General features: G+C 36.8%; 1 long non-coding RNA gene across 3 annotated transcripts; it reads right to left on the reverse strand.

Moving 5' to 3' along the window:
* Nucleotides 1-5: 5 nt before the first annotated feature.
* LOC109134754 (uncharacterized) lies at nucleotides 6-8,519 on the reverse strand. 3 transcript variants are annotated; one of them, XR_007273765.2, is made up of 7 exons: nucleotides 8,380-8,519; nucleotides 7,747-8,150; nucleotides 7,628-7,677; nucleotides 7,325-7,441; nucleotides 3,518-3,641; nucleotides 1,138-1,491; nucleotides 6-419 (listed from the first exon to the last, which is right to left on the reverse strand). It is a non-coding gene; the product is annotated as an uncharacterized LOC109134754 (long non-coding RNA). The 3 variants fall into 3 exon arrangements; XR_002039602.3 differs by having other exon boundaries at nucleotides 7,747-8,508; XR_002039601.3 differs by lacking the exon at nucleotides 3,518-3,641 and having other exon boundaries at nucleotides 7,747-8,506.
* Between the last annotated feature and the right edge of the window lie 4,547 nt (nucleotides 8,520-13,066).

Raw genomic sequence — 13,066 nt, forward strand, 5'->3', positions numbered from 1 at the left:
CATCATAAAGGAAATTATGGTTACACATTTCATAAGCAAAGAATCAAAATTGTGTTCTGTATACCTGTGAAAACTTGACCTAACAACTACAAGAAAAAACCCACAAAATCTAAGTAAACGTTTTGAAAAACTACCTAAAGAATGGAATAGATGCGGAAATTAAGATTGGTTCACTTGAACTCGACCTGATCAGTCCATGTGATACATCTAGTTTAGTCTTACAAACTAAAGATAGATGCAAATTTATTCAAGTCTTGCAAGCAAAAACTCCAAAACAACCATATTAAAGTCTCAATCGACTGCTCTTCACCATCAATAACATCAAACCAAATGCTATCACCACTAGAGGCCAAATCTGCTCGAAAAAGTATTATCACAATAATAGCTATAATGCCCCCGTTTTCTTCAGCCTTCAGCACCTGAGCATAAACAGCAGAGTTATGAGCCTAAGCACCCCAAGCAATGGAAAAACACAAAAGTATTAAAATTTCATCATGTGCTATGAAAGAACAAGCAGATTCATGACATATCTCACTTCATATAAGAAGCGGTTGTGATTTAGGTTCATCATTTGTGAAAAAGTTCTTATTAGATATCCATACTTCACATAAAACTCCATCAAGGCAGCCAAGAAAGTGGCGGCCCATTTATCGAAATTCTACCACCTTGCAGGCTGCAATAACTTCAGGAAATCAGGAAATCAGATAGAAAGAAAGATTCAAAGGTTTCGCAAGGAACCTAAGAGCATATGACATGCAGGTAGATGGGAAGAGTAGTGCTTAGCCCGCACCCAGAACTCCAAACCCTGTTCGGCTGTTCGAGTCTCATCCTCTCATTGAAGTAGGTTTCACCATACCATCAAAGAAGGAGAGAGACCAATACAAGTATACATAACTCAGCATATGGGGAAACCTATCTAGATTACAATTCTAAGAACAAATATATCCTAAATATATTATATTCTATCAGAGAAGATACTGAAAAGAATAACAACAAAATCACTCACAAATCTCTTTGGATAGGCCACACCTTTTTCTTTTCTATTATTTATTTTTCGGATCTAACTCCTGTGGCCCTCCACGACAGGCAAAAGCTAAACTTCAAAAACGAAAGCGGTTAAACGACAAATTACCATACCCTCGTATATCAGGATCCAAAGCACAAACAAAGGCTGGTTCTCAAATACGTGGTTGCTTAGACACTAGGGTCTGCTTCAACTTCTTCTTCTTGGCATGGTAACTCATATGCCCACCCAAGGCATTGCCAGTGCTGAATGACATGTTACATAGTCTGCATTGATGGGAATTACTCTTCTTAGATTGTTCCTCTCCTTTATCTCCTCCTTCAGGTATTTTTCGCTTCAGCAAAGTATTGGCCGGATGAAAATCGGCCCCACCAGCATGAGGCTGTGATACGATAGTCTGCAACCCACCAGCATTTTGCTTGTTTGGCTCATGAAAGTACTCAGTAGGTGCAGCAGCTTGGTAGAACCTGTGCCACAAAGCATCAATATTAGTTGCATTACCATTAAACGAATTAGCCCCAGTATTGTCATCGGGTTGCAGAACTGTTTCATTCCTAAAGGAAGACCAACGATTGATGTCTGGCCATGGTTGGTTATTGAAACTACCAGAAAAATGTTTTGTACTAACGTCTAAATTATTTGTATCATGGACAACAGCTTGTTTGCTAGGATATTGGCTACTTGAATGAAACAAGCAACTACTAAGTGGCCTGCATTGATCCAGATTTGATGGGGTTTGAGATATCATTTCACTTGGAGAAAAAGCCAAGTGAGGAAAACTATGAACTTGGCCTGTCTGATCCAAAGGATGGTTACTTTTAGGGCTGTTCAGTGAAGCAAAAGAATAGCAGGATGAAGAATTTTTCACAGAGGAATGACAGCTAAAAGTTTGAAGACTTGAATGTGAGAGGCAATGATTAGATGAGAAATAGTTGTCAGTTTCGTATATTGAAACCCTACTTGGCTCGAGAGAAAATCTAGAAGGAGGATTTTGAAAGATTGAGGCATTGCTCAAGCAAGATTCCGCAATAAAATCATGACACGGTATATTTGAGTTGAAAAGGAATAGTGGATCGTTAATGTTTGAAGTCGTTAGCCAATTAGCAACACCTTCTAGAGGTAATTGTGTATTGGAAAAGAAAGGCATTGGTAGAAGCAGCACGACAAAGAAATGAGTATAATCTTTAGATTCTTTGAACTGGAATTATGAGGTTCTTGAGAAGGAACAGAGCTGCTACGGAAGCTTAAATAGTATCACAAGCTTATGTACACAACAATAAAACAAGCAGAAGAAACAAAAAAGGAAAACGGAATAGTAACCACTTTCCAAACAAGGATATTTTAATTCAAGAGAGAATTAAGCAATGTACTAATAGAATGGCCTTCTGAACAAAAAAAAGACATTGGCCCTGTTTGGTAAATAGAGGATTAGGCATATAATAGAGATTTTGACTAATTTTGGAGGATTCACCACTCAAATCCTCTAATGTTGTAGTTTGAGAAACAGAGGACTGGAAGAGTAGTTTGGACCCAAAATTCTACTTTTAAAATGGTTGATAGGAGCAGCTTTTTGGGTGGAGAGGATTGGGAATATTGAAGTGAAATGCTAATTATGCTATGATACAATCAGCTATGAGCTCTAACCAAAACACTTTTGCACTGAAAGCTAATACAATCGGCTAATTGCCAAACATGGACATAAATTGAATTTGACTACGTACGATGCATCTAAAAAAAAGGTTTTATTAACTTTCCTTCTAATGCCTAAATAGAGGATCCCCTATGATAAATGCTTCCTTATAAGGGAGAGGAAACGGTTGGCATTCCGAGAGTTGAAAATAATGCATTGAGCAAACTTCTAATTTATAAAGACAATATATTGCACGTCTTATTAAAACTAGCATGTCCAAAATATATAACTCAGCAAATAACCACAAAGCATAAAAAAGAAAGTCAATTTCAATTGTATTTATTGGTTTACACCATAACAAATGCATTGACAAATCACATGGGCAGGATTCTTACCAGGACTTCCTTCACAGAATGCACTTAAAATTAAGGCCCTATTCTTTTGGACTCAATTGATGGAAGTTCAGTTCAGTTACATACTCAATTCAGATAAATCCAGTTTAGTTCAGTTCAGTTCAGCTAGTTTCTTCTCACAGTTTCAGTTCACTTTCGTCCAAAAAATAGGGCTATTAAAGGTATGTGGAAGTTAGAATTGAAGGCTAAGCTAGGAATTCTAGTTGAAAAGTTCAATGAAAGAAGCAATGGTATGCTTGTCCGACTAAATCTAATGCTAATGTTATTCGTCTAAAAAGCATCTAGCTGATCTTTACGACAACTATATAATTAACGAAACTGTAATCATGTTAGACATGCATTGTAATGATATGAAATTCCATCTGAAATTCTGAATTATAGACATTTGTCTTTCCAATATTTATATAAATAGTGGCATTATGCGTCAACCTGATATAATTTATAACCTACCATTTTCAGAATCAGATTTCACCAGAATCATCTCATTTTCCTATCGTGAGGGAGCAACAATAATTCTGATTTTCCATAGACATATAAACTCACCACTTTGAGAGAAAAAATGAAACCAGCCTCCCTGTTTGAAGTACATGTTATGAGATGCAAGAAACAATTAGTAGTGTCTTATAGGTCAAAAAAATACTACTTTTCTTGATGCATGAGCACAAGTAAACAAGTTTGATGACAAACGAGGAAAAAGTAAAGTGCATAATAGTTTTCTGACAAGAACAAAGTAAGTAACAGCTAGAGATCTTCAGCGTTTTACCAGTCTTGTCAAATCATCCATCTTAATCACATTATAAATCATAATCATATATGAAACATTAAGCTATGACTATCATATGCACTTTTAGTTAAAGGATAACAGATTATCAATATGAACCATGATGCACATACGCTCAGTGTACATTGAATATTTTGTCCCGTGCAACCAGTGTCAACTTGCATGAGTTTCCAAATAGTAAAAACTCGTTGTATAAATTAACAATATTGTTATCAAAATTCCATGTGAAATTGCTTCATTTGACTAACAACTAGTAATTTAGGGGGTAGTGGAGGCAAATCACATTGAAAATTGTCCTTCACACTTGACAGCATAAGATCTGGCAGGATACCTTGCCTAAAATGTATTATAACAGTCAACAGACAATGGAGATAAAAGGCTTCAAAATTCTTACGTTATGTGTGAAACAAATGCAAAAAAGGAACAAAACCCAAATTAGTTAAACACTAATATGGTAGTAAATTTCCTGGTGCATATAGTTTCAATGAATTTGGGTACAATTATTATTATTACTTAAAATTCCCCTCAAAAAAAAAAATTATTATTACTTAAAATTAAGAACATAAACCTCAGACTAGGTTTCTGAAAATAAAAGTAACTTTGGTAACCAAGAAAGATGTTATGCAGAGAATCCACTCCACCAATCGTACACCAGGTTGCATGGTACACCCATGGCTATATTACCGCTCGTTCGCTCGTTTGGAACTCTGCTTATTTGCTTGTTTAAATCCCCCTCCAAATGAGCAAAAGAACAGCCGTGAGCATAGAAAAAAATTGCGGATGCGGTCGCAATCGCGGTAACGCTTGTGTTGTCGTGAAAGCGGCTCGTAACGATGAATGAAACAGATCGCGGCAGATGCGGCGTGAATTTTTTTCCAAAAAAATTAACATTAATATGTTCTAACCTTATTTGCATTGTTTTAGTTTATGAAAGCATCATTACAGCATAGCATAATCAAATCTATCAGATTATCATGTTTCATTAGTTACATAACTGATTCATAAAATATTTTTGGCCAACGTATAAAAAGAACGAATGTAACGGGGATAAAAATGTTCTGACGCGGCGAGTTTGCGTTACGAGTTTGTGTTACAGAACGGACAACGCGGCAAAAAGTATGTGATTTTTATTATGGCGTTCCTTAACGAGATTTTGAGAAACGGCACGTCCAGAATCCGTTACATATCGTCCATGGCCGTGAATGTGCCATTTTCGAGGTACATCCGAGTGTATAATAGAATGGAGACGTAATGAGAACTAAATCACAGCATTAGCGACAACAATATTGTGATCTTCTCATATGGTTCTGAACTTTTGCTAAACTTTCCTTTACATAATACGAACGGAATCACGATCTGCCACTTTAAAAACATATCTCTAACGATCTTCAAAATGTGAAAACTCAGCAATGCATTGAATGTCTTCACATATGGTCAATGGGTAGATTACCCCATTATCAAAGAAGAACTGCAGAATGCCCTTTAATAAAAAAAAAAAAAACAAGGGTCATTATCCACCAACTTTGGATATCTCCGTGAAATTTATGTCCGAAGGTGTGATGCTGAGTTCAGACATCTATAAAGAGGGCCTTTGCACTTCTTGTTACACCGACAATTGACCATTGCGCTCAACAAACTCATTCAAACTCTATTAGTTTTGCATACACCTTCTCTTCTTCAGCCCCATGCAAAATCCCCACAACCACCCTAGCCTCTATGGCCACAGTGTCTATGGCACAACAGTAGCTCTGACATCCTCTGATGGTCTGATTCATTCAGAAGAGGATACTTATGGCAATAGTCAAAGTGCCATTGATGCTAGTCTCTCCTTTAACTTACCTAGCACCTTCCCTCCTCAAAATCAGGCCTTCCCTGTATTAGGTCAACTGATTTCCCATCATCAAGTGGATGCGTCTAGGGCTGGGATATTAAAACCTAGTTTACCCTTTGGTCTCGATGCACATAGCACATCTGCTTCCTACCCAATACGGCCTCAAAACACTGTAAACATAAACATCATCATGGGAAGCAATTCTTCAATCAATATCAACCTTCTCAGCACCAAGCCCCCTTCTCATTTGGGTAGACAAAATCCCTTTGCAAATTCATCAAGTACTCCCCCACTTAGGAACCATGTCTACGATCCCGCATCTTTAAATCTCCAGCAGCCATATGTAAACCAAGTTTCAAACCAAGGACCCATACCAAATAGGATACCAGAAACGAAAATGAACCCTCAGTTCACTAGATATCATTCGCAACACACTTCTCCCATAGCTGCTACAGTTGGAAAGACTCCGAGTTCCTGTGTTACAGACTATGAGCAAAAGATTCCTACTGCTATTCCATGCCTGGGACAAAACACAGTCAAAATATCACCCCATCAAGGGGGATCATCCCAACCGTGCCAAAGAATTCCGAGTCAAAATCGCACTATCTCTCATAGTAAGATGGGTTTGTCTTTTTTAAAACAGTCATATAAATATCTCCCTGGTGAGAAGCACAACCGTCTTCCTGCTCTTCCAAGTTCAACGCTGAACCTAAGAAAGCACGTTGTGGTCCCTGATGGTGAAAATGGCACATTCCATAATATATCAATTCATCCTCAACCACATCTTCCAACCTCTCCTGAAAGTCACCCTGCATCAGAGCAAATAACTAAGCAAGCTCCTGAACCTATTTTCAACTGTATTCCCTTCCCCCAGAGAGAACCACTTCAACCTCTTTCAGAAGTGACGCCTCGAAATGACAACAAAACTACAAAAATTGAAGTTGATCCTCAAGCAAGAAGACGTCGTCTTTCATCTATGAGGCACAAGAGTCATCCCTACCAAAAGTATGGTCCATATACTTGCCCTCAGTGTCATGTCGTTTTCGAGAGTGGACATCGCTTTGCAGCACACGTCAAGACTCATTACAAAGATGAGACTCCCTTTGAGAGGAAGAAACGGCGTGAACGTAAGATTAAGAACAGGGATCTGCACATTGCAGAGTCCACCAATGGTATGACAGTAATGCATGGGTCTCTAGAGGACGAGCCACTATTTGCAGCATACATTACTGATGGAAAGGCCAATGAATCCAATCAGAGAGAAGATTTTGCCTATCTGAGTATCAAGAAGGAGGTTTAGATGATTCTATTTATATTGTGTAGCAACTTAGATTTGCAGCGCTATCAATAACTGTTGTTTTAATTGTTTGATCAATCCATTTAAGGATCTGTTTCCTTTCTAAGTGAGTGTAGACTTCTTAAATTGTGAACTATCACCAAAGACCGAAGAATATGACACAAATATTCTCCGGATGGTGGGTCCTACATTGCAAGATCTTTTAGACGACAAAAAATATTTCACTCCCATGATCAACATGTTATTTATTTTATACTTCAAGGGAGATTAACCAGATATGTCACTATCAAATGTTAACAGTCTCAACTACATACTGAAACACACAAGTAGATCAATTAGAAAACATACTCTTTTAGATGTTAACATTACTCCTCGGCATCATATATCTTTGATATCCTGGCATCACCATCAGAAGTCATCCAAAATATATCTGGCTTCATCAGTACGGTGTGATTCTGGGTTTAACTGCAATTTCATTACCCACACTTATGTTAGTAGAAGTGGTTATACAAATTGCAACAAAATATTAAGCATCAGACACAACACAAAGAATCTAGTAATGTAGTGACACTAAAATGATAGTATTCCATGAAATAGTGTTGTTTAACTCTGCCTCCTACCAAAAGATGTTCAAAGCCATTTCCAACTTACTTTCTCTACAGCAAGCAGCAACTATAGCATTCTTAGAGACGCAATGCTTCCTGAAAAAAAACCACATTTAGAATACATGTCAATAAGTGAACTACAAGAAAACGCACTCGAATCATTACCGCTTTCTTTTCATCATATACGAATGCAACTGCATTCTTAGAGGCGAGAAAGACAATCTTGCAACCAAGTTAAGCATGATAGTGATAGTAAACTCATCGATACTGGTAGAGTATAAAACTATTCCTGGGAATCCAATCATCCGCTTAAGCTTTTGGTTGAGTTGCCACCACTAAACTGAGATGATTGCATATCAACAAAGAGTCTAAAAGCACTCCTTTCATGATCCCGCCCCTCATCAGCATTGACATACCCAGCTAACATAGCATTGTAAGTCACCAAGTCCTTGTATGGTGAAGAGTTAAAAAAGGAGCTCAGTTGTGTTTATGTCTTGATTCCTTAAGTGGGCAGCAATTGTGGTGTTCCAAGTACATAGATTTCGTTCAGGCATTTCATCGAACAGTTTCTGTGCATTCCATAAAACACCATATTCAGCATAAAAAGGATGAGATTATTGGATGTGAAGATACTGGATTGAAATCCAGACTCTATGATTTGACAATGAATCAGAAGAACATCTTTTAAATAATTCAAATGTATTTAATGGCGAAGATAAAATGTAGCCAGAGAAAAATGAGAGCATGAAAAACGAGGTTAGAAATATAGACGAGTATCAAATTTCATTGAGTAGTTACTTTGGTTACTAAACGGACAAGAAGCAGATTCTCAGAAATTCCTGGGTAGGCAAACAAATTGAATGTTAAGGATGTCTTCTACTTTGTTTAGGCGGACGCGTTTGGTATGATTAATGAAAACGGAATGAAAATTATTTGGATAAAGATGGAAAATGAAAATAATTATTATTACCTTTAATAGTTGTTTGGTATCCTAATAGAATAGAAACAATTGAGAGATTTATGATTGAGGAAGCAAACGTGATTTGTTTTTACTAGTTTTATAAGGGTAATAAATTGGGGATTGTGAATCCTTCCGGAAACGATATTTATTACTTAACATAATAACACTCCTATCAAACAATTAGAAATGAAAACGCTTATTTGAATTTGTTTCCTACATCAAATTTTTTTATACCAAACACCCTGTAAAGTCCTACATTAGTAGATCTTTGAGTATATTTTACTTTGAGGTTTGATAAATGACTTAAACTGAGATAGGAGTATCTAGCACAAGTTTTCATGCAACAAATATTATTTGTGTATATCATGAATATTGTTTGTTTATATAAAAATATTGTTTGTGTTTCGCATAACAAATAAGAGAAAAAGCAACACAAATAATTATATATACAAACAATATTTGTTATATACAAAAATAATATTTGTTACACGAAAACTTATATCTAACACATCTACCCGTTAGATGTATATCGTCCCTATCTTTATGAGCATAATATAACTGTATAAGAATAAGGTTCACTTAATTGGAGGCACTCCTTTTAGAGTACATATTTGCTTCCATTTGCAAAGATATTATCTTTTTTAACTCGAATAATACAAACTTTGGGCCGTTATCTAGCAATAATACAAACTTTTGATTATTTTTTAATAATACAAACTTTAGGCCAAAATTCCTTTAGTAGGTCAAGTTGACCATTAACCTGTAAAACAGGTAGATTTTTTTTTTAACTCCAAAATCTCTTCCTCCTTCCCCTAGCCAACCAACTGAAAATGTGAAACCCACTCCCACCCCCTCCCCCCACCTCCACGGCTCCAACCTCACCCCTCCCCCACCCTCACCTCCACAGCTCCACCCCCTCCCACAGCTCCACCCCACTCCCACCCCAGAGATGAGGTCCACCATCACCATCCCTCCCCACCATAAAACCGCCTCAAACTCACCACCCACGAAACTGCCTCAAACTCACCACCCACGAAACCACCTCAAACTCCCACCACGAAACTGTCTCAAACTCACCACCACGAAACCACTTTCACAGACCCACCCCTACGGTTTAGGGTTTCTCCGCCACATGAACCGATTCTTCACTACCACCTCAAACTCACCACCACCACCCTCAAACTCTCTTCTCTCAACTCACAAACCGCGAACGTCCTCGCGTAACTGTGCGAAATCGTCGACAACAATGACGTCTCCTCCTCCTCCCATTTGCCGATAATATCAAAATGACCGCCAATTTCGAAGATCATACTGATTTCGCGCGGTGATGGTGAGTTAGGGTTTGATTCCTTCCGCTTCGATTTGCGTTTGCGACGATTCGACTTGTTGTGCGGGAGAGGATATGAGTTTGAGCGATCGAGAATGGCGTCGGAGTTGACTGGAGATGTTGAAGATATGATGAAGGTGATGGTCGTCGGAGGGGTGCGTGTGTGTTTCGGGGTGGGGAAGGGCCAAAAATGGGGGTTGGTTGTCGAAGAGTGCGTGTGGTTTAGGGGTGGGGAGGGGGTGGGGGAGGGGTCTGGGTCTGGGGTCAGGGTGGTCGTCGGTGGGGGTGGTGGTGGGGTGGGGTGGGGTGGGGTAGTGAGAAAGAGAATGAAGGGGGGAGCAGTAGAAGAAAGAAAAAAAAGAAAAATTTTGATTTTTTTTTCCTAAATTTAAGAAATCAGCCAATCAAATAAAGACACGTGTCCTAGAGGTGCCATGTCAGCTTGGTTACCTCCTACAACAAGTTACCAACCGGTATTAACCTACTGGAGGAATTTTGGCCTAAAGTTTGTATTATTAAAAAATAATAAAAAATTTGTATTATTGCGAGAAAACGGCCCAAAGTTTGTATTATTCCAGTTAAAAAATCCAAAAATAAATGTATTTACTTATAACTTCTGAACAACATGAGTTCACCACGGTGGAGCACAACCCTCCAAATTCGGCATCCGACCCGCAAAAGTATACAGTGACAATTCTAGACACCTCTCTTTAGTGAAATCCAAATCGACATTTCGCTTATTATACGAGATCCGACGCATCTAGCAGAATATATAGTTTACTTAAACATGTATGAATTTTTTAAAACTTGTATAAAGTATTAAATTTAAGTTGTATTCTCTTTAATTAGGTTTTACTTTTGGAAAATTATTTATACTAGTTGTTGGCCTAAGTTTAGCTCAAAATACATATATTATACTTGGATATTTCAGTGTTCAATCTTCATAATCGATATGTCATCTTAACTAAATTAGTTCATATAATGTAATTTAAAGAGATAATCTAAGATTTTTTGATCAAGAATATAGCTTATTTTCAATAGATTTTTCCTGATAATATCTTACAAGGGATTTAGAATATAAATTTTTCATTAAAAGAATAACACGTGTCACTGTAGTAGGGATGACAACGGGTTAGACTTGGACCGGATTATGCATCCGACTTCGACCCCACAAGATGTCGGATTTTAAACCCGAGTTTTAATTTGAAAAATCCGAATTTGAATCAGAGTATCCGACTTAAAATTCGAACATCCGACTTCGATTATAATCTGACTTATTTTTTCGCTTATTCTTTTTAGTAAAAAAGTCTTCTATAATTCAATAATCTAATGAGTACAATTAATCTTACGTCGACGCCAACTTGCCACCAAAACACACAAAAAGAGATGAACTAACTTTGCGCAAAGAGCAGCACACTCAAGATCCTCCCATAATTCAATAACTCACGAACATTCAAACAAAGCATGACTGGTGGATTCAACTACGCCATAACCCCAATGACTCGTCTGCGTCGATGAGATGTCTATATATGTTTGAAGAGAGAGCGAATAAGCAAGTAAATAAAAAGTTAAGCAATTAACCCAATCATTGAAGTGAATAGCTAAAATTTCATTTGCTAGCCAATGTAGTTTGACTAAGCCAATTTGCTTGAGGTAAAGTTGTGGACACATGTGAGAATTTTGGTGAACAATTTCTATACTCTTTTTCTAAAAAAAATACTATCTTACTTCAAGTGGGACCTACTCATATTGGTTAACCATTGGGGGGGGGGGTTTGGCTTAAAATGGAGTTAGCTAGATAAATCTATGCGGCACTCAAAGACAATTTTCATTTTGCCTCTACCATTGGAGTTGCTCTTACAAGACTAAACACCTTAGAAAACAACAGGTTCAAAGACCCACTACCAACACATGTAAACTTTCTAATACTACCTTTGGTCTTTATTAGTTTATCCGTATTCCTTTTTGAGACGTCTCTTATTAGTTTATCTATTTATTTTATTTATATTTTGGAATGAGACCATTAACTTTCCACCACACATACATTTCACTTTAATCTAAATTAATAATTTCTCTTTTTTTCGATGTTCCACAATATTATTTCTCCTAAAAGTTGTGCAAAAAAAAAAAGGTAAACTAATAAAATTCAATAGGGAATATATTATTAGAATAAGGATTCGAACTGAGTTGGAACTGTACAAGATAAAAGAAGATGGGGTGTTTGATTGGGTAACGCAAGTGGTTGGGTCATTCATTCATAGCTTTACTCATTTTGATTTGGGAGCCTCTACTATTGGGCCCCACCTTCTGCATGCAATCTGGGCACTCCAAATTTAACAATTAATTAAACATTAAACATCAGACAATTATCTCTGCTAAACTTCTACTTAAGGTACATAAACAGAATAAATACACTGTACAATTACCAATATACCCCTATCTTTTTCCTTTTTATGCTTCTGCCCAAACATGCGTGGGGCTCGAACTCTTTATTTACTAATATACCCCTCATTACGTTACATCTATACAAATATATTAAAAGGTGTACGTGACAATATATACACGTCACATGACACAGAGCATCTGTTACTCCACTAGAATTGTCCAATGTATACATAAGTCATGTCAATTAACAAAAGTAAAATTAGCTTGTAACAAGATTTGAAACTCCGTAACCTCTTGATATTATACATGACATAATTACCATCTAAACCAACTTTTAATCATGCTTTAAGTGTCCATATTATCATATTTGTACCTTTCAAATATCGAGTTTTCCTCAATATATTTTGAGGGGAATGAAAAAAAATGCGTATCAAATTCGAAAAACAGTATCAACCCAATAATGTCCAAACTCAAATACTGGAGTTTTAGTTCATGTAATCCATGTACAATAAAAAAAATTAAGAAATTGAATAGTATAGATTTTGATCCCGAAACTTCAAGTACATATACTAAAGTTTTAACCACTAAGCTAAATTGTATTCAGTGTTATAATCATAAAGTATTATATTAATAAATGAAATTTCTTCCTACCCGGTACATAACCCGAGTCTAATAGCTAAGTTTTAAAAGCAAAACCAATCAAATATTTTCAGGGACAAAAATGCCAAACAAACACAGTCAAAACGGCTACTTTTTTACCCCCCACGAATCTTTTTACTTTTTTGAAATTCGAATCAAACTTCCAAAATTAC

The sequence above is a fragment of the Beta vulgaris genome, chromosome 4, assembly GCF_026745355.1.
Source record: "Beta vulgaris subsp. vulgaris cultivar EL10 chromosome 4, EL10.2, whole genome shotgun sequence".
Taxonomy (NCBI): Eukaryota; Viridiplantae; Streptophyta; class Magnoliopsida; order Caryophyllales; family Amaranthaceae; genus Beta; species Beta vulgaris.